This window comes from Triturus cristatus, chromosome 2_1, assembly GCF_964204655.1.
Source record: "Triturus cristatus chromosome 2_1, aTriCri1.1, whole genome shotgun sequence".
Classification (NCBI taxonomy): Eukaryota; Metazoa; Chordata; class Amphibia; order Caudata; family Salamandridae; genus Triturus; species Triturus cristatus.
In genome coordinates this window covers 174,219,766-174,242,223 of record NC_140581.1, presented here as the reverse complement: position 1 = coordinate 174,242,223, position 22,458 = coordinate 174,219,766, and the positions used below count along the sequence as shown (strand labels likewise).

Sequence of the window (22,458 nt, the reverse complement as noted above, 5' to 3'; positions counted from 1 at the left end):
AGTAGAGTCTTCCAATTAAACGGCAACTCTACCCATGCAGAGCACGCTGCCTGAAGGATTACGACATCTGCAGAAGCAGTAGCTTTTGTCAGGGGCCCATTTTGATGTTGAGTGGACCACAACTGACCAGCCCTAATGTGGTGACAACAGGCTTCTTTCCCCTCAAGAGTCTATAAAGACTACTCTCTAAACGTATTATATTGATCAAGTCTTCTTAGCATTGGTCTAATCTGCACTGCATTAGGACAATCGCAGCAGGTTAAATATGAATCTAATAGGGTACACACAGCAGCTGCCAAACTCCAAAAAAGAGATGCCAATGCATATGAGGGTCCATTATTGTATGGCACACTGTACCACTCACAGAGCCATGCCTTGCACCGTCCCCAGAGGACATTCTTGTGGCTTATCAACACCACAGACATGGTTGCTCAGCCAATTTCCTTCTGATAGCGACCACCGTTTCCTCCATGTCCACCCAGATGGCAGAGACAGTCCCCCGCTGATACTCCTTGACCATAGAGGTTTGTTGGCCCTTGCTAAAGTTAGCTGCCTCCTTCAGTAGAGTTCTTGATCTCTTTAAAGTCATGAAAACTGTGATATGCAGGGGTCTGCTGCACCTTGTTAGACCAATGGGAGGTGAGTGATAACACTTACCTGGCTATGCCATCGAAAATACTATCCATCTCACCTGCTCTAACTGGAAGAAATTTTTAAAAGTCCTTGGCATCAATTACATCCAAAAAAGAGAAATATACGTTACCCTAGGTCCTGAGGCAAAAAAATGTATTCCATTCACTACCAAAATATTGTAATGGGACTATAGAGGAAGCAGCATTAGCAGGTGTTGGGGGTATGTGTACCTTATCAAACAACACTTTAAGTACAGAAGCAAAACAGAACATTGAGCACCAAAAATCTCTTTTGTATGAACAGTGATGCTTATGCTTACATAGAACTTCAGTCTTGTGCTCTTGGATTTTCAACCTCACTTCATCTTACTCCAGATGTCATATTACTAAGAAGCCCTGTGCTTTGAGCACAGCTTTTCACATCTGGGTCCTGAAATCGCCCCAATATTCACATTATGGAGCATTTTCCTCCTTGGGCAATAGAGATTAGGGCCTAATAGTTTTGCTCCAGACCATATTACATGAGGATCTTTTTTTTTTGCACCATGACACAAATGTGAAGAAATAGATCGTGAAAGACCTGCAAAATGTATGAAAATTATATTGCTCAAATAATTTAATTTCACACATGAAACTGTTTTTAATGTTGTGTCTATTAATAGATTATTATGTATTTATTTATTTTAGAAAAGAGCGTTTGGACCCTTCCTTCACTTTAGCAAACAAGAGGATTGCAATACAGAAAAATAGTGAAGATGCAGTTTATTCCATGCATGGCATGGTGCAAAACCTAGAAGCAAATCGGTTTTATCTACTGTATAAGCAACAATATTGGTGCAAAATGCATTTGTTGTATTTTTTCCACCGTGCGGCAAATCTTTGAGTAACAGGGCTGATTGTGCCTTGTCGAAGGCGTACAATGAATCCATTGTGCTCAGCGTGCATTAGCTTAGGCACCGCATTGGCTGCATCCATACGCACTGCTGGCTTTACAAAGAGGAGCGGTATGTATTGATTGCATTTCTTTCCTGACACATGCTCCCCGGGAACGCCCCCTCCAGTAAAGCAGCTTCCATGCAGTCTCCGTACGTGTAATTAGGGCGCCTCGCGGCCAGCCTGTCCTCCATCCAGACCAGAAATGGATGACCAATAGCAGAGGGCGTGGACGGTGGGCGGGGCTCTTTCTAATGGGGTTAGAGACGCTCACTCGGGGGGCGCCGGCTCACATTCACCTCAAAAATCGTTGGCGTCGGAGGGGCTGTTCACTGACCTTTGGGGGTGGGTGAATGACCCCAGCGCGGTTCCCAGCCGGCAAGTGTCCAGTCCAATTATTGCCTGGCCACAAATGGAAGGGAGTTTGGGCTCACTTGGGCAGAGCAGGCAGAGATGCCAGGGATGAGTGGACATGAAATTCAACCCTTAACCTGCTCAAAGGTTCTCCCTTTCTCTGAGCAAACTTCGTGCTGAAGAAACCGTACTAAAAAGGCGCTAAACTCTTGTAGAAACCCTCCTGAGGTTTTGTAAGGTAATTTTTTTTAGAGGACCCTGGTATAAATGACAGACCTCTCATGGCAGTGTTTGAAATTGAAATATAAAAGTGTAGGTACACACAGTTCTAGGGTACCTATGTGCTACTGAGAAGTGCAGGCACTCTCCTATTAAAAGTATTGCACCCTGCTAAAAAAAAAAAAAAGTTCAGGTACTCTCCCGTTCAAATTCCAGAAATACAGGTATTGCGTACCTGCCTATTTAAAGCTCTGTCGTACTAGCTATTGCTACAATGTACAACTGTCATATTTAAGTCCCAGGGTCTGGTAAGCATGATCAAGATCTCCAGCGGTCAGTGCCCACCCCACGGCAGCAACATCGCCAGGCTGGAGACAAGAAACCGCTTGGAGGAGACTGGGGGGGGGCATATTTATGAAATAGTTGAGCAGTGCATTGCTGCGCTATACTGCATCACTGGGAAAGGGCAGAAATGCGCCATAATGAAGGCTATGGTGCATTCCTGACTTTCCCCCCTGCGCTGGTGCACAATGTGCTGCCTAGCACCAACACTGACACCCTTGCACCATGATTGCCCCAGATTTTTGGGGCCACTCAAAAGCATGCAAAGCGGCTTTGCGTAGCTTAAAAAAATGTGCCTTATGGTTTGTGTCGCCCTTAGCGCAATGTTGCGTGTTGCTAGAGCGACGGAAACCAGGTCATAAATATGGCCCTAGGCCTTCTGCTACACTTCTGTTCCGATGCAGCCGCAGCGCAATGCCCATTTGTAGAAGTGCTTATTTGTTGCTAGTCAATCAGACCTGGAAACTTGGTGAGGCTGATAGATGCAAACCAAGAATGCACGCGGTTGTCACATGAAAGTCTGGCACTTACCACGCTGTCAAATGTTAAAGAATGTGCCTGGTGACATGGAGTAAGGTGGGCCACCTAGCTATAAACCAAATAAGAATCACTAACACTGGTAAATAAAAACAAGCACTCTACTCCTTAAAAAGGATCGTTAATCGCAAGAGCTTTAATTGAAGCATACCATCACAAGGTGAGGAAAGAACTTTAGCTAAAATGTAACTGTTTATATGAAAGTACATCACCTTATTGCTAAGTGGTCAGCATTTTACTGTAATTCGAGATTGAAAATTAAATGAAAGATTCAGGGATTTTATCTACAGCAATCCTAAGAGACCTTACATTGGTGCTATTTTAAGCACTACCACACTTTGTGTTTTAAAACATAAAAGTTTCATCTAGGTAAGTAGATTGGTAGAGATGTGCCGTACCGGGTTAACAGTCAACAACTTTTGCTAGCTAAATAAGATCACAGAATTACTCCATGTCGCTAGATTTGCAATTGTCCTATCCTCGAATTTTTCTTGAGAAAATGATTAAGTGTGCAAGTTCAATCGGATCAACAGAAGTGAGCCAAGACTACAACTCCCAGAACGCAATAGCATAGTAAATAAAACCTGCGACTGGAGCCACATTGTAACCTTATACCCAATTCGTTATATCATTACGGTGCGTAACTATCATGAACTACTGATGCAATTACGCCAATGCCTCACAGCATCTTAATTATAACTGTTATTTTCACTAGCCAGGAACGAGAAGGAGTTACTTTTTTTTGCAGTGTTCAGGTTTCCCAGGTCAACCTCTGGTCTAAGTTTTTTCTTTGCATTCCAGGACTTGAGTCTGGATTTTATGAACAAAATTACATCCTTAAACAGCCGAGGATGGGCCTACTCAGTTCGCAGTAGAAATATGACTAAAGATGCCCCCCTCCCCCGCCCCCCAAAACAAAGGTGACCAGATGGTTCGATGCACAGGGACAGCACTTATCCATTCCTGAACTTTGCTTTTAAATATTATCGGTTTGTTGGTCCAATTACCTCAATTAAAATGAACCAAGACTACAACTCCCAGAATGCACTGATATGTAAAGGAAATTCTAGAAATGGAAAAGTGGTCGCCCCACCCGTGGCATAGAGCCATCTGGTCACCCTACCACTGGCATGATCACTATGTCCAGGACTGCTCGCCATAAACTAAAATATTCATCAGCTGCCTTACTTCGATTTGTCTGGAAAGGGGAAGGCATACCAGTCCCAGGTAGGAAACGGACTGCATAAAAGAAATCGGTAATAAACCTGCCTGTGGTGTGGTGAGCAGTGAGCGAGGGCAGCAGACAAAATGGAAACCCGGGGGGACATTCGATCTCCTCTTTCCGTGCCCGGACCTTGGGAACAGGAAATGTGCTGAGTCTGCGACTCCCGCTGTTTGACAGGCAGCGAGGAGGCAGGCAGCAGTTGTTAGCAGCTGCTGGCTTTTTTTGACGCACCCACAAAGCTGCAAAGGCCTCGTTTGTTCTGCGCCCTCCCTGTGTTTTTACCTTCCATAAAAAGCAGACATCTGGCTGCTTAATTGCTCCCATTTTCTTCTGCTGGGTACATCAGTGTTTGATTGTTGTTCTTGTTAATTATTTGCAGTGTAATAAGGGATGTAGCCGGCTCCTTAATGCTTTTTTTCCCCACTGAGGCTGCAGTCTGCAAATAGTCGTTATTTTTAGACCGTTGGCAGTAAGGGCCTACCTACCCAGTGGTTGGTGGAGCCCCTCAGCAGCGTCACAAAGTCTATATATAAATGCCCCTCTCCCTTCTCCCCTGCCACTCCTCCGACCACAGCATGTACTACATACGCCAAGGCAATATCAGGCAGCCACCACTCTGAAGGGAGTGACTGTCTCTAAAATATGACACAATATGTGGGGGAAGACGCAACAACAATTGTGTCTCAACAAGGGCAGTAAAGTCTGCCGATGGCTACCTTCCCTCACCATGCATCTCCGGAGGACCCAAAGACAGTTGGTACATTTTTGTAGCATTTACTTTCAGGCTACATTTTCTATCAGATTTTTCACTTCTGAACTTTCTTAATTTTCTCTAGGTGCAGGTAAAAGGCATCTCTTATTGTCATAAAATAGTGGTCAGTGAAAGCTTTAGCGAGCCGACGCACTTTCAGCCGTCAGAAGGGGAGCAGTTGTAAAGTGAGGGACCCATTTCACCAAATTCTACCCATCTGAGGAGTAGGGTGGCCGTATTATCATTCTCCATGCTAAGGCACCTTTGTTACATCAATTATAGTCTAGAGAATTAGGTATGTCCATGTCTAACATATCCGCCAAGGAATTCTGGGAAAATGGTGAAGCCTTAGTACTATTGGGAACTTATTTGGCGGCGCCGAGATCCAGGTAACAAGACTGGTATTAGACATACGGTATTTGAACCTAGGAATGTTGGGGTGCTCTGTTGACAACAAAGCAGCAGAAGTCCAGTAATGGTCGGCGTAGGCTTGGTGCACCAAACTTTCAATGTTTGACCTTCTCTTTCTCTCTGACTGACTTAGAACATCCTTTCTTTAACAGGTGGATTGCTCGGAGAGCTCATAGCTCTTCTGCCTTGGGCTAAATGGGTTGTAAAAGCCCTCTCCCTCGTTATAGGCCCTCCCTTGTCACTCATACCCATACCTCGGGCAGATGGCCTTTAACAAAGGTACAGGCCAAGGCAGAAGGTTAAACTATTATAGGATGTCACACACAGCTTGTCTTTTGAAAGGAGACCATGCCACCGGGCTAAAGCCAGACTTACAACTGCGGCTTCTTAAGATGCCTCACGAGGCCGAATACGCAGGGACACCAACGTGCTTCCACTTTAGTGCTCAACATCAATGTCGCATCAGTAGGGCTGTGAGTCTAGGTATGTCCCTAGAGGGGAGGGCAATGACACAGTGGAACACATTCTAAATCGTTTTAGCTCCACCAGGACAAACGAGGTGGTTACAAACACCATGGTCACTACAAATTGAACGTCAGTGACATCATGGTCAGCCTATGACTGTCCTAACAGTGGGACAGCCTTTAAAAGTCCTGATCAAGGCAGACAGAAACCAATGTATTCTATGTATGGTATTGTTAGGAGAGGCGAGTGAATTTCTACTAACATGTCACATTTTGACAGCAGTATAGATCCTATAACCTGATTTCCAATCTTGCCTTTGGGCACTGTAAACTACAGTGGTTGTAGTCCTGTTCCTGAATGTACACATTACAGGAGAACAGATGGGGTCTGTCAGTGTGTGATCAATATGGCATAAAGAGCGCAGTGTGGGACAAGCAATCAATGTGCCTAAATACATTAACTACTGGCCAACGAAGAACGCAACCCCCTTCTAGGGGACTCACATTCATGACATGCAACAACCGAATTGAATTAGCAGAAAACATCAGAAAGGGAAGGGATTTAGATTTCAGGACATGCTTAAGTACAAGTGGGCCTTACGCATTTCTTTGGTTGCCTGCATGTCTAGTGTTTAATTGGAGGAAGGGAGCAAAATTGTGATTAACAATCCAAAAAAAGAAAGCATAGAATGAATGAATGGAGGGCTCAGAATAGAAACGAGGCCGCCAGGAGGTTTCTGTTACCACCGCTTCTCCAGTTTCTCTAGTATTACCTGAGAGTCGCAACAAGACACCCCTTTGTACTTCACCCTTGTTATATCATGTTAACAAATGCGTACCCCTGATCCCAGCAAAGTGCTTTAGTTAAACTAATGTGAAAGTATTGACAGAAGTCTAGCTGCCTGGCTTGTCCAGACAGGCACCACTAATAAGAATTGCCCCAAGAAACCGAGCAGGGGTTCCTAATGGCGTCTGGCCAGTATATATTAACAAATACGGTAAGACTGCATAGCCTACCTTACAGCATTCATAAGAAATCGTTTTTTTTATTTACCTAAAGGTTTGCCAAAAATTAACCAGTTATCACCGAACCCAGCAGTATCCAGATTGATGTGAAGAGGTGAATATGTCAAATCTGATTCAGGAATTTAAAGGTAAGTTGGTAGTGAGTAATCTTCACTAAGTATTCCATTATTTAGATTTTGTGCTCATACTTTTAGCAAGGTGGCTTGCCACACTCCCATCCTAAGAAAAGGACCACAATGGCAGTACCAGCAGTGAAGAAGGTGCTGTTGCATCTGATTTGGGGGACTGACAATGGGCTGTTTCCATATGCGGGCCGCATGGCGTTTTCTCGTTTGTAAACTCTTGGACTACTGTGTGTTGGCTGCATTGCACGTTTTTTGTGCAGCGCAGCATTTTCCAATTCTTTGGCCTTTTAGTGCTTCTTTTGGCAGTAATTGTTCGCCATTGAAGAGTCTCAGAGTGGAGAGGGATGTCTACCATCCATCCCATACCTAAGGGAGTTTGTAAGATAAATGTTTTCTCCATGATGTCGCTCCGGTGGGTGTTGTTCTTGCAGCTGTTGGCCACTGTAAATGTCAAGTAGATGATGATCTATGGTGTGCACTCATACCACCATCCAGGAAACATGAAACCCAATCTTTTGTGATTTGGGTCTTACTCACGTTCTTCTTGTGAATGAAGGACAGTGCCTTGCACAGGACTATCAAGGACATCAGCAATCAGATCGTCCTCTGCTGCAGCATCTTCATTTTTTAATAACCAGTTGATTTAAGTTTGGCTTCTAAGAAGTGTCTGGAAATATTACGCCTACATCAGTGAGAATTTCATGACATCTGCGCAGAATCACCTGTCCCCCATGGAAATTAATACACATAACTTTTCTTCGAGCTTCGAATCAAGACAAGCCACCGAGAGACATTCACCTTAACCATCCAATTGGTTTAAGTGACAGTACCATGATGACAGCAGCATTTCATTCACAAGGTTCAACATAATTGACAAATGTAAGCAGTTGGTAGCCACATGGCCTATGCTGCCACTTGTTTAAATTCAAGACAGATATTATGCTCAAGACATGGCCAATAAGCGATTAGCAAGTTGAGGGAATCACAGATGCCTCATCCTAACTGTAGAAGACACTATTCTGTTCTTGCTAATGGAGGCTGTAGTCTGTTGGAATGTTGGACTATGGGTGCCCCTACTGCTGGACGAGTACATAGTCTCAGGTAGATGGCAGAGCACAACTTAAACCCTCCAGTCGCTGAAAAATGAACATTCGGCAAATGCAACTGAGGAAGATGTGACTGCTGATACTCTTAACAATTTTGAAATGTTCTGACATTTATTCATGATGAGCACCATTATACCCTGCAGACAAATTGTCCGGAGTGCTTCCTGGATGATGGAGTTACAATACCACAGCACATAAGTCTTACTGTATGACAGATGGTTAGTGCCTGCATTACCTGATGACTTGTTCACCCAAGGTGTGCCAGTGGTGAAATCTCTTCTTGCACTACATTTCTATTCCCTAGCTTATCAAAGGGACTTCATTTTCTGATGGTGTTATTCAGGTGTACTGCAAGTAATTCTCTACAAACGAGAAACAAGACCCTTCAGTATACTTTGTGCGGGTGTCTCTTGCACGGACTAGTACGCGAGGCAGGCAATGTCTGCCATGGGCAGAGGACTTCTTCCGATGTGCAGTCTCCAGTCGATTATCTGAGCACCATGTTAAAGCACTACAGTATATTCCAGGGTGTATCAATTCTATCTAAACTCCATTTGAAAGCAAATAACAATTCCTGTGCCCTATGCACGACCTTCAAAGCAACAATAAGTAATTTTCCTATCACGTTGAATGGGAAATTTGGTCTGTTTAATATGTCTCACCTAGAGCCATACCACCCTGAAGGCACCTGATCTTGTCTGTTTGACATGCCCCTTCACTCCTCTTCTGAAACAGCTACTTTCTAAATTTGAAATGTAAGAGAGGAATCAAATTAAAATCACACCGTACTCATTTCATCAAAGATTATGACTTTTGAAATGGCATCACCAGCACAGTAGCAGTGCTTTGAAAATCTGAGTCTAAATGCCCAACACGATCTACACCAATGTGATCACACTGATAAGCATTATTGGTTTTGTGGAGGGAAATTTAGGCCCAAGACCCCCCCTGTTATCAACATATAGCTTAAACCTAAGAGTAGGTCTTTGGACCTTGGTTTTGCTCATCATGGTAAAGACAGCTTTGGGGTGCAGCGTTTATGGCAACTACCAGAGTACTGAAAACTTTATTTTAAGAAAAAAAGATATCCCTTTGCAGAGGAATAGAGAAGTTTTCCATCTCTGGTGTACAAGTCCAATGGAACCAACTTTTTTTTAACATCTACATAGCCATGTCGTCAGCTGGAACTATGGCAATGAATGGCTCTACACTGTTGTGAATGGGATATCAGTTTTCATCTCTCTGCCTTAATTAGCAAAAGTGGTTCGGTGGCGGGCCTAGATTTTTGGATCCCCCAAAGCGCCTTTATCACCTATGAAACTGAACACTAAGGTAGGTGACACTTGCAATTGACTGGGGACCTGGCGAGTGCCTTCAGTCTGCCATTTTATTACACGAGTGATACTTTAACAAAGATGGCGTGCCAGAAGGGCACCAGTCTCTACAAGCCAACTCAGTCTTGATGTAGAAGGGAAAATGGTACGACACTGACTGTGATCGCACAGGAGATAAAAAGAGGTCCTGTCTCCATTGTTGCAATATCATTGCAACCTTTGTTTCAGTGGACTAACAACCACAACAAACTAAGACATGGGAACATCCTCTTCAGCGTGTTGTCTATTGACCCGTGCTCTAATCACTTGGTATGGAAGTGCCTTGCATGTGCTATTTAGCAGGGGACCCATACTGAGTGGCAACACGGATGATGGGGGATGTTGATCAGTGATTTTTTTGATTAGGCGGGAGGCTTGAACTATGTGTCCCGGCCTCGGGCTCCTCAGTACAGTTTGTTCCAGGGAACGATCTCTACTGATTGCCTTTGATTGACATACAAGAAATCAATCTTTAGGGGCAATCAACAACATAGGGGCCTGTAAATACTGCAACCAGAACAATGACTACAGCATACTTACATTTCACAAGCAAATTTCAATAGTTGAGGAATTGATGTAAATTCTTTTCTGAAAGATCTAAAGCAGACTTAGGGTGATCAAGAAATTGCAAAATGGATGCGCGGTTTTAAAAATATGGATATAGATTGAAAGAAATATATTCATGTATTGTTAGCAGTGTACTTGGCTGTTTGTTGCAACAATGTGATAGTTCCTTTATGCGGACATAAAAGCAAAAAATCACATTCATATTTATTTGTTATACGAGTTTTTAAGAAGGTCGCTTCACACCAATTAGAGAAACTGTAAGCAATTAGATGCAGAAAACAGAGGCAGGGTTGTGAGGGTTTCAGTGAAAAAGTGAACTGCAAGGACATCTGATGGCAATCCAAAGTACTTCCTAGCCCAAATATGACCATGAACATATGGGCCAATAGGTAAACATGTAAAACTGAGCCATTAAACCTTAAAAAAGGACAAATGTCCTCCCAAAACAAAGAGTGCAGAGACAACGACCTCACAAGACAAAGTATAGAACTATGACCTCGCAAAACAAAATATGTCAGGCAAATACTTACACTTCTGGTTGCATTCCCATTGTGAATGGGGACACTGAAGGGATCCAGTAGATCCCATGGTCTGTGCTATAGGCCTCCCTCTGGGCACCTCAAATGGGTCCACAAAGCCGCACCAGTACATGTTCTACAATGAGAGGGCCGTCCATGGGTGAGTGAATGCCCAAAAAAGCAGTGAATGGGAGTTTATATGTGGCTGAGCATCCATGTCTCACTATGCAAGCGGGACAAGGGTGACTTGCTTATGTTTCCATGCGTAAGGCAAATGAATCCAAATGTAGAAAAATATGATATTGCATATATTTTCTTGCTCTTCATGTAAACCTATTTTTTTTATGTAAAAAAGCAAGATAGCATGGCTATTGCTTGTTACATTATATCATTATGTTGTGCATTTCTATATAGCGTCTGACAGCTTAGGCAATGACTTAGCCTCTTAGCTCTTTTGCTACAAATCTGTGATTGTTGCTCAACACCTAGAAAGGCTTCCAGCCTTGTCCACGTGAGGTGAACTGTTATTTGGAGGGCAAGGGATTGTCCGAAGGATTGATGCATCCTACTGGGTTTTTAGTTATTGATCAAGTAATTCTTGTTTATACACTTATGTTTCTAGCTTTTATGACTAGTTGGTAAGGTAGCTCAGTGAATCAAGTGCTCGTAGCTAAGATGTGTGCAGAATCTGTACATCACAAGCTTTCACTTGAGCAGGGCTGGTTCTTATTTTTACCAGCTACAGGTAATGAGTTGGGTATAAGTAACGCTTGTAACAGCCCACTAATTGTACATAGTGATGCTCTAATGGACCCCACTAGTATACAGTTTACTGGCATGAATGGGTGGTGGAAATTCCAGTTAACCCGTAACAAATGGTTTCTACTAAATTCAAATAATGCTATGTAGATTTCTGAATATCTTATAAATTAGCCATTAGCTGTGCTCTGCCCAACCTCTACCATACCCCGAGCACCCTATACCAACCTCTACCTACCTTATGCCCATTCTGTTCATCCTAAGCCAGGAATGGCCCGCTCTGACCAAGCAACAAGTGGAGTAAACCTCATCAAATGTGTAAATATGATCATAACAATTGCATCTATAAGTGCTTCACCATTGAAATACTGGGATGAATATAAAATAAAGATAATTAAAAATGACCACCAAAAAAATCAAAATAAATTAGCTTTATGTACAGCAACACTTGAAAGTCTGAGTGTCTAAATATCTGTCTACACGTGTACATGTGTAACTATATATAACACCTTTATATCTCTATTATTTTCCAAATAGATGTATACCTTTTGATGTAGTTAAGTATCTGTATATATATGACTTTACTCCCACTGTAGAAAAAATACCTTCAACTCTCTCCAACACACTAGTCTATGTCCCATTCTATACCTCTTTCAATACATCCTCTACCTCCACTCTCACTCATCCCAAACCTCATTGTACTATGATCTCCTAAATAACCCTTTCTAGACCCTTGCCCTTCTTTGACTCAGCCCAAACTTCTTTTTACTACCTTGAGCTCCGGAATAAAACCCTGTAGACTCCCTCCTCTATCCTTCCATTGTCCTATTCAATCCAACTGACAGAATCATGTCCACCGCTCCAATTAACAGTTTATAGTTCCCATACTAATCCACTTTCAGTTCCGGCGTAGCATGCTACTCACCGAAAAGCACCTCCCCGCCACTTCAGGGGTAGTAAATGCTATATAAATACAATTATAATACTACCATGAACATCGTGCACCAGTTTTTGGTATCTTTTGGTTTAAATATTAACTTGCAGCTCTAATCAATTGATTTGCTCTTTGTTTTCCTGCTACATATATTTACTCCAATGTCCAACAACGATGCACCTAATTCACAGTAAAAACCAACTGTAATTGGTCATCTGGTATTTGCAGTTTAAAATACACCCTTCGCGGTCCACCAATGAAATGCGTGAAAGAAACGGCAGCTGTTTGTGGCTCGCGGATAATCCCTTCAAGCACGCAAACAAAAGGTGAAGTAGTGTGGAAATAACCCCGGGCACCGCAGTGGGGGAGGGAGGGAGGGAAGAGGCCCGTCCGGCCAGATAATGTCGACTAATTACCACCTGTGAGGAGAGCGTGGGCGTCCCTCCTCCCTAACTGAAAAACGCCCCAACCCCACTTTAATCACCCTGGTGGCAAGGAGTGCCCCACCTCCGCTCACCTTTATGGCGGCGATTGACTGCGCCACCTGATAATGGGATTTTCTGTCTCAGAGCGGCCTGTGTCTATGGACTGCCCGCGCGCGCAGCGTCCAGCCGGAACCTCGTTTGACATCAGTTTTGATTTTATGAGCCCTGGCAGGGGCTTTCCTGAGACCTAATCACGCAGAAACTTTGCTTGTTCCTCAAGCGAATGCGGTCATGCGCGGAGGGAAGGCGGGCTCAAGACTCAGCGGGGTTTGGGGGAGAGCAAGGTCCTAAAGTACTCACGGCAACAAATCACGTGAGCGGGCACTGATTCACAAAAGAAAACGGAACGGAAGTGCAATTAGCGAGCATGAGAGAGAGTAGCGTCTCTGTCATCTACGATCAGCAGAAACACCCAATCACAGCGCAACAGAAAGAAGGCCATAAACTCATGCAACCAGCACAGCACCAATAGAACTACAGATGGCAGCAGAGCAATACTGCCTGTCACCCACCACACACACCCTTCTCATGCCTACCACACGCACCAATAAACGAAAATACAAATTATAAACTGCATGTAGTAAGCACCGCAGAGGACACCAGAAACACACATACCAGAAACCACGTGCAACCTCGACTGAGGTAAACACCGGCAGTGTCAACATAAGACCCACGCAGAAACTAGACAAAGTGTAACTGCACAGAGGATGCTGTTTACTTCTACCTCAGTACTAATCACAAGACAGTAAACCATGCTCTGACTCACCAACCACCCTTCAAGCATTAGACCACTAGCAAGAACATTAGATATAGAAAACAAAAGTGCTCTCAGTATTTCACAAAACATCCAACAGTACAGTGTAAAATCCTTCACTCTGCCACCAATACCCCCACATCGCCAAATCCAAACTGCCAACCCACAATCATTTGTTAGCCTTCATGTTTAAGTATTGAAGCAGCGCACTTCTTACCACAATTGCACATATCTCAAAGAAGAAAGAGCTTTAAATTACTCAAGACACTAGACGGTGCACCAGCAGTTCCAATCATAACCAAAACACCGCCCAAAACAACACCAAATACAACTGGGGTCAGTCCCCTACATATTTAACAAAGCCCATTGTGTCACCGGACACAAAATAGAATGCAATGAGTTTAATTTCTATGAGAAAGCCCAAAACAGTGCAGAAATGCACACTACAGCCAACCCTGGGAAACAAACCAGTATCAGATAAGCTATGTACAACAGAACTATGTAAATAGCAAGAAAATATAACCACGAAAACGGCATACTAAAAACACAAATACAATGTTCAAATGAGAAGGTAGGGAAAAAAGAAAAAAATGAGACTTGAAATAAAAAGTGCAGACCTTGAAACAAGCTGCAAAGACAGAAATCATGTAGCTACTGGCTAACACAAAAAAAAACACCAATGTAAAAAACACATGTAGGACTCTGAAACAGTACCAAAATAGAAATGGAGAAAAACGCAGATGGGAAAGCAGTGGAACGGGAAAAGAGAACATGGATCAGGACGAGAAGCAAAAAAAAAAAGAACAAGGTGGCTTAAGGGGCTAAGACTGGAAAGAAAATGATCTACTGAGATGAGAAAAATATGGAGAAAAAAATATGCTGAATTACAGAAAAATAGGGAGCCAGGATATGAACTCACTGCAGAGAATAACAAAGCAACCTGTGTGCTAAAGAAAGGTGTAGTTGAGATAATGGTTTTGAGAACAGAGGAGGCATCCCGAAGATCTTCGAGTTTAAAATTAACAAGAGTTTTACAATGATCCCAATACAGCTGCTGGCAAAATACCATACCATACATCATTAAAAGGTGGGTGAACCAGGAGAGTCACTAAGGAGTGCCGAAGTGAGGCTGAACAAATGTTAATAATACACAAGGAGGACATTCTAAAGCAGGGTGGATGATTCACAAAACCGAAGCACGCGATTTGCTGGTTTTTCCTTAGCACTATACACTCATCTGACCCGAATGTAAGGCTTGAATGTAAGTGTTATAAGGACAGATATGAGAAAACAACTGTGAATATTTGTATTAGTTTCCCACCAAAGCTTTTCACTTGTTTTTAACTTTGCACATGGTCACTGTGTGAGTATGCTCTCCAGGACTTGTGGAAGGGTCAGTAAATGAAATGTTTTTCTTTTATGTCATCCACAAACATGTGTGAGAATTGTATAAATGTGCCATTTGTACACACACAGAGTTTTAGCGAGCTATCGAATTTGACTGAGCTTCACAAATGCCTAAGGTTAATTTTGTAAATACATGTTTTTTATATGCTCAGCGATAAAATGACAAAAAGAACATGTGAATATATACACATATGAAAGGATAGTTAAAGGTGTCCTTGATCAAAAACATTGTTTTATCCTTTCCTCCCTACCAATTTTTTTTCAAATCGTGTCTTTGATACCCAGGTAACAGGAGGGTAATTGATGGGTATACCCCTAGCTAACAGAAATAAGGTTAATTTAAGCTTGGAGAAAATGAATCAAATGTCTCTGCAATATTATGACATTCCAGCGTTCAGAGGAAGGAGGGAAATCCAGGGCCCAGAGTCTGTTTCCGACGCTTCAAGCTGCTTTGTGGTGCTGCTGCTTCCGCAGAGGTAAATTGAGAAGCCCCTCCTCCCATTTAACAGGGAGTTTAAATGCTGATGTTGGAAGATGACCTTTTTGACCCAACAAAGCCTAATGACTCCCTATAAAGAAAGAGGGGGTGGCTTTATGGAATGCACCAAGTGCCAGTGCCTGGAAGGGGTATCATTTCAATGCTGCTAAAACCAAGAGTGCACACACACTGACAGTCAGCTGTGTGAGTTGTATTCGCCCTGGTGGGCTGATGAACTGAGATGGGACGCGACACAAGCTAGAAGCAGATTAGATACATATTAGCGCCATGGACGTTAAACATGGCGAACCAGAAGCTCTATCTCAGTCTTGTCCTTTGGTAACCCGGCCTGCCCTTGCTGCCCCTGGTGATAAGGGTCATTAAGGCAGGGGCAGGAAAAGAAAGGAAAAAGGACTCTAAGATCCGTAGTTACTTTCTGTAAGTTGCACTACTTGCAGTCTCCTTGCTACACATCAGTAACTAGGAGACGGTTGACAGGCTAAGGGCAGTACAAGAGGTCAATGGGTATATGTCGTGTCATTCATGCTACCCCTATTTTTTCTGTGACTCGCGTTCATGAACAGAGCTGGATGGCCAACCAAAGCACAGGGAGTCCATTGGTAGGCGGGGGCATGGGGCCCTTCAACGCTGGGCAGACCGCGGGGATCGAGGCCCATCCAGCCCTGAAAGTAGCCCTGGCGCTGCACACAATGTTATTAGGCACATATTTAATAAAGTAATATCCGAAGGCGTGCCAAAGGCAAGCCTGTCTGTCTGTGCCCGTCCGAGCTCGTAACGCGCACCGCGCCAGCCCCCTGCAAAAAATCTCTCAGGTACGTAAAAAATAATACGATACTCTGGCAATGATCTGAAAAAGCTCAATCTAATCACCCCAAATCATAACTGCTGTAACTTTCATCTTGACGTTGCACTACCTCGGGTCTATTCTATCTGTCCTGGGTACAACACCAAGATAACAGAGTTTGTCGTCCAGCCTATAGCAGACATAAGACTTAAGCAACCCTCATCTAGAAAGGACGCCTCCCCCCTTGCTTGGAAATTTGCCCTTTTCAATGCTAGGTCTCTGGTTAAACACAGCTTATAAACTGCCTCCCTCATTGAAGATGATAAACTACACGCGGGATTTATTACCGAGTCATGGACAGATCAGGCGTCCGGACCTGACCTCGTAAAGGCCACTCCCCCTGACTACTTCTGTTACACACTTAACAGACAACAGAGGCGAGGGGGGGGGGGTTTAGCGGTCATCTACCACAAATCCTTTAGCCATCGAGGAATGTGAAGTGCTTGAGTTTTGTCTCAATCTCTCACATCACAACACCTTCAGAGGCACTCTCATATATAGAGCACCGGGCCCAAGAGGACGTTTTTTAATACAAGTAGGCAGTATACTAGAAAGAGGGATTAGCACAAACTCCTATACCATTCTAGGAGATTTTAACTATCATCTTGAATCGCCCTCGGACCCAGACACCTTCGATCTGCTCGACTTGATGAAGGGTGGAAACCTAGAACAAAAGGTGACTGGTGCTACCCATCAAGCCGGCCACACTTTAGACGGCATATTTTCAAACAATCTGCAACTCTCCTTCACGAGGGTCCTTCCTTTAGTTTGGTCAGATCACTCAGCAGTTTTATTTGAGCTCACGGTGCCGGACCACACGGTGCCAAAATTATCTTCAAAATACTCTGAGAACAGGGCCTGGAACAAGATAAAAGCAGAGGAATTCCACCATTTGTTAACCTATACTACCACCTCAACACCTAGTAATTTGGACGAGGCAACCAGATCATACACCAAATCGTTAGAAGCTGCAGGAAACAAGTTCGCACCCATAAAACGCCTTTGCCACACTAGACAGCAGCCCTCCTCACCATGGTATTCGAAGGAGCGGAGGGACCAAAAGTTGGCCTGCAAACTCCTGGAAAGAAACTGGAGGAAGGGATTAAAGGAAAAGGATAAAAAGGAATATAAAGCTGGTCTGGCACTCTATAAACAGCTGCTTAAAAGCACAAAACAAGACTATTTTAGTAATAGAATCAAATCGGACAAAAACTCTCCTAAAGAGCTCTTGAAAATAGTAAACTCATTAGCCCATCCCGCGCACCCTCCATTGCAGCTAGTCAAGAGCTGTGTAACAAAATTGCTAAATATTTCTTTGATAAAGTTAATAGCATTTTCTTAACGTTCTCGGACTCTGCACTCAAAACCAACACCGATTCGGCACATGATCAGATGAATTCAAATCTTGATACCCCAAGTTTAAACAGCTTTACCCTTCTAAATGATTCTGACACCTATAAACTATTGGAGAAAGTGAAGTCAGGGTCCCCCTACGATCCTTGTCCTAGTTTAGTATTAAAATTGGCTGCTGAGCCAGTTTCACGGCAACTGACTTCTATCATTAATACTATGTATTTAGAAGGATACTTTCCTAAAGACTGGAAACATGCATCTATTCTGCCCCTTCTGAAGAAATCCAACCTGGACGCTAATGATCCTAACAATTTTAGACCAATATCTAGGCTACCTCTTCCTGCAAAAATCATAGAAAGCAATCTAAATACCCAACTCAATACATTTCTGCAAGACTCCCAGGCCCTCGATCCAACTCAGTATGGGTTTAGAGAGGGCCACAGAACAGAAACGGCACACCTGAAGTCCACAGAAGAGATAAGGACCATTCTAGACCAACGGGGAAAGGCCGTACTGATCATGCTAGACCTATCTGCAGCATTCGACACGGTCCGTCATGCTCTGCTGGTGGACCGATTGGATGAGATAGGAGTTAAGGGCAATGCGTGGAATCCTCTTGAATCATTTCTCTCTGACAGAATTCAAATGGTGGCCCTGGATGAATTTGAAGCCGAATCTTTCTCTTTACCTTGTGGGGTGTCGCAGGGGTAATCATTGAGCTCAACACTTTTCAATGTTTACGTGTCGTCACTAGCTCCCCTAATTCAGACCTTTGGGTTCACTTTGACGTCTTACGCTGATGATACCCAAATTGTGGTGACTCTACTACCAGGGGACATGAATGAAATTGCGTCAAGGCTGCAGGACTGCATTAAAGCCGTGGGGGGTTGGATGGCCCAGAATTGCTTGAAACTCAACTCCGGCAAAGAGGAGGTAGTATTGTTTGGCAACAACCCTACATTCTGGACTCCTAAATGTTGGCCGGAGGATCTGGGACCTCTACCTACGCCAATCAAGAAGGTGATCTCGGAGTCTGGATAGACGATAAACTAAGCTTTAGGGACCAGGTTAATAATGTGGCCTCCTCTACATCGTACAGTCTCAAATCCTGAAAAAAAAATAATGCCTCTTCTGCCGATAGACGCACAAAAAACTGTTGTCACGGCACTAATAATGTCCAGATTAGACTACTGCAACAGCCTGTATCTCACGATCCATAAAGGGTCGATGAATAAACTACAGATTTTGCAGAATGCAGCAGCCAGATTCCTAACTGCCACACCAAAGTACGAGTCTATTTCTGCCAAAATAAAAAAAACTTCATTGGTTAACAGTCAGGAAACGGACTCAATTTAAGTCTCTTTGTCTGGTATTCAAAGCCCTCCATGGAACCGGACCAGAAATCCTAAAGCACAGTTTCCAAAGCACAGTTTCCACTGGTACTTACCAAAGAGAGGACTGCGGTCATCTGACACAAAACTCGTAAAAGTCCCGCGGGTGAAAAAAGCCAACTGGGGCGGCAGAAGCTTTGCTCTTCCACTAGCCCTTAGAAATTTGACCAATCGTTTGCCCTTTAGGAAAGCACTGAAAACATGTCTGTTTTCTAACTGACCCAGCGTACATTTCCTTTCCCCTTCCAGCCCACAGTAGGTCTTCACACAGCGCCAGGACACCTTCAGGTATCAGTTTGCGCTCTACAAGTTTCATTAACATTTACATTAATCTAATAAAGCTCCAGCGTACTATGCCAGACTCTGAAGTCCTGCAATATGAGGGTTTATTGTTCTTCCAAACAGCTTTTATACCATATGGTCTTATAGTTGATATATTTGGAAAACTGCTCTGTAAAATTCTTTTTTTTGATCCATTTTTAAAAACTTTTTACAAGGGAAGCATAGCCCCAACCTTCCATGGCCAGTACATCCACATTTCCAGGTAAGGGTTTCATGCCACCAGCCAGGAGCAGCAAACAGCACTGCAGCGGGGAGCTGAAAGTAAGCTCTTTGTGCTCGGGGATGTGCACTGCAGGCAACACATGGGCACTAAGGGAAATGCCAAGTTAAACTGGAAGCAGTGCCATCCTTGTAATCTGGAAATGGTGTAAAATTGCACCAGCGCCATTGCGATCTCTGTAATGTGGCATCATAGGTATGAAATACCCCTGCTGCTGCAACCTGGTTCTTGCATCCTATGTGGACCATTCAGGGATGCTCTCATTTCAGTTGTTTACTCTAAAGTGTAGCTGATGTTCTTTTAATGGGGTTATGGATGCATTCAAATCCAACGAAAAATATAATTAAATGAAGAAAGCTCTGTCTTTGCAATTACTGGTGGAATGCGTCCCTGATCAAGGCTTCTATTGGTGATCTGTGAAACAAGTCGTACATGGCAAACACCTCAGCATTCGGGGCCCCATTCATACTTCATTTTAATGCCTCTTAATGTCCAGCTTTGGTTATCAGAAATAAGACCGGAAGGATTTTACGTGCAGAAAGTACAAGTACCATGCAGAAAATCTGCATTTTCGCTGGCTCTACTTGCAAAGGTTGGTCAACACCGAGGAGCCCGTATCCTTCTAGATATTTCTGCATCTCTAATAGTTTCCTGGCCTGATCAATATGCACATTTACTGCGGTCATGGGCAAGAGTACATGCATTTTCAGAGCGCAAACATGGGATAGAATACCCACATATTTATTAGGGGGCGTAGGAGGAAATTGTATAGAATTAAAAAGTTAAATGTGTATTGATTTAAACATTTGCGTCAGATTTGATAACACAGAAGTTTTTATCTGGTGGAAAATTCACGAGTAAATTTAATTCATGTACGTACTTAAGAAAATCTAGGACTGTGAAAGATTTATTTGAATACTCCTGAAATTCAGGGTGAATTTCATGAAAGTTCGACATTTGCTAAAAACATATGACAGCAGATTTCTGACTTCCAAAGAGAAGGATTTGCGAATCTGGCCATTTCATAGCATCCGAACGCCTAGCAGTCTCTGCCAGGCAAGGGTGTAACTTCAGAGGGGCATCCGTCTACAAAAATGTAATCTGTAAAGAAAAGTCTTTCTCTCTCTTCCTCTCTCTCCCTCTCTATTAATTTGAAAAATATTGTTTTAAGGGCCCATAACAATTTGCCCTTCTATCTCTTTCCACTGCCTTTTAAAGCCCCTCTCATGTCCTGCCTCTCTTATGTGTTTTAACAAGGTATCCCGGCGTGATTATTGGGACTTCTGAAGTTCCCCCACCCCCCAACCTTATTGACCAAACTACACCCCGCTGCCAGGTTTCACAACCATGATAATGTGTTTAGCAGCATGTAAAGTGTGAAATCCGGTTCCAGCTAAGCAGCTGAAAGAGCCCTTGGCAGTGGGCGGGAGGGACAGGGGGTGCACTTAACTATTGCAGCGGCTTATTTGGTTGTACAGAAGCATCATACCCACCATGATTTATTGATTTATTTAGAAACTTATATAACGCACAGCTACCCCCACAGGGTTGTCCCGGCGCTGCGAACAGCAAGCATTTGTAAATGTCTCTATGCAACTAAGGGTTGGTAAACAGCCAGGTTTTTAAATTGCGTCAAAATAAGCATTCCGATTCTGCCAAACGGAGGGACAGTGGCAGGTTGTTCCAGGCTTGAGCCGTGATAACTGCGAATGCTCTGCCCCTCATTCTGGAGCGGCGAAAACAGGGAGTACGTAAGAGGAAAAGATGATTTGATCTGAGAGAGCGGGAGGACTGGGCATGCTTCAGTCTGGCTCTAAGGTAGGCCGGCCCCTGACCATGCATAGCTCTATATGCCAGGACCAGGGATTTAAACTGAATGCGGCTAGTCACAGGCAGCCAAAGTAATTTTTTTAAGTGAGGGGAAATTGAATGGTGATATGGGATGTTACAGATCATTCTTGCCGCCGCATTCAGCACGATCTGCAGATGTTTTACCAGATATGCCGGTGCTCCGGTATACAGGAGGTAGACCTGATGGGTACGATCACTTAAAAACGATCTAATCCAAGCCAGAGGAGTGCCCTGAATCCCGAGACTATACAGTCTCTCAATCAATATGGCATGAGAGACCGTAGCGAATGCCGCTGACAGGTCGAGGAGCACTCACGGATAGCCTCGGATACCTCCAGAAGTGCAGTCTCGGTACTATAGCCGGATCTAAAACCGGACTGTGAATCATGGAGAAGTTGACCGGACTCAATGTAATTAGAGAGTTGTTCTTGCACAACTTTCTCCAGGATTTTGGCTGGTTTAGGTAAAAGGGAAATGGGCCTCTAATTGCTAAATACCGAAGGGTCGGCATCAGGTTTTTTTAGGATTGGAATAAGCAAGGCCTGTTTCCAAGATATGGGGAAATAATCAGTCTGTAGGGAGGTGTTCCAGAGCAGGTTAAGCGGAGAAGTAATAAGAGGTGCAAGAGTGCTGAAAAGTTGTGCCGGACAGGAGTCTAAAGGGGAGCCAGATTTGCATGTCAACATTTTTTGAGAAAAGGTATCAGCGGAGACAGCCTGAAAGGAAGTGAAAGCCTCCTCCTTGGTGACTCTTAAGTCGAGAACTGGGGAGTCCGAGGACTGGTTGAACATAGAAAAAATATCTAGGATTTTATCATGAAAAAAGTTGGATAAACCATCACAGAGTACTTGGCATGGGGAGATCGAACTAAATAGTGCGGCTGGTTTAGAAAACTCTTTCACTATTTTAAACAGCGTTTTAGAGCAGTTATTAGCGGAGCTGACTTTTTCACTAGAATACTCTTTCATTATGGCCCGTTTCAGTTTATGGAATTTCTTAATGGCAGCTCTGTAAGTAGCTTTTGCCTCAGAATCAT

General features: G+C 43.5%; 1 protein-coding gene across 4 annotated transcripts in view; it reads right to left on the bottom strand.

The window, feature by feature from the left end:
- Positions 1-22,458, bottom strand: part of ARK2C (arkadia (RNF111) C-terminal like ring finger ubiquitin ligase 2C) — a 217,521-nt gene that overhangs the window by 121,962 nt on the left and 73,101 nt on the right. Inside the window, exon 1 of one of the 4 annotated variants that reach the window (XM_085629279.1) lies at positions 12,794-13,089. The exons of the other annotated variants lie outside the window; for them this stretch is intronic. The gene's annotated coding sequence lies outside the window, so the exon portion shown is untranslated. Of the gene's footprint in view, positions 1-12,793; positions 13,090-22,458 lie in introns of those variants that run through there. 4 annotated transcript variants of the gene reach the window in all.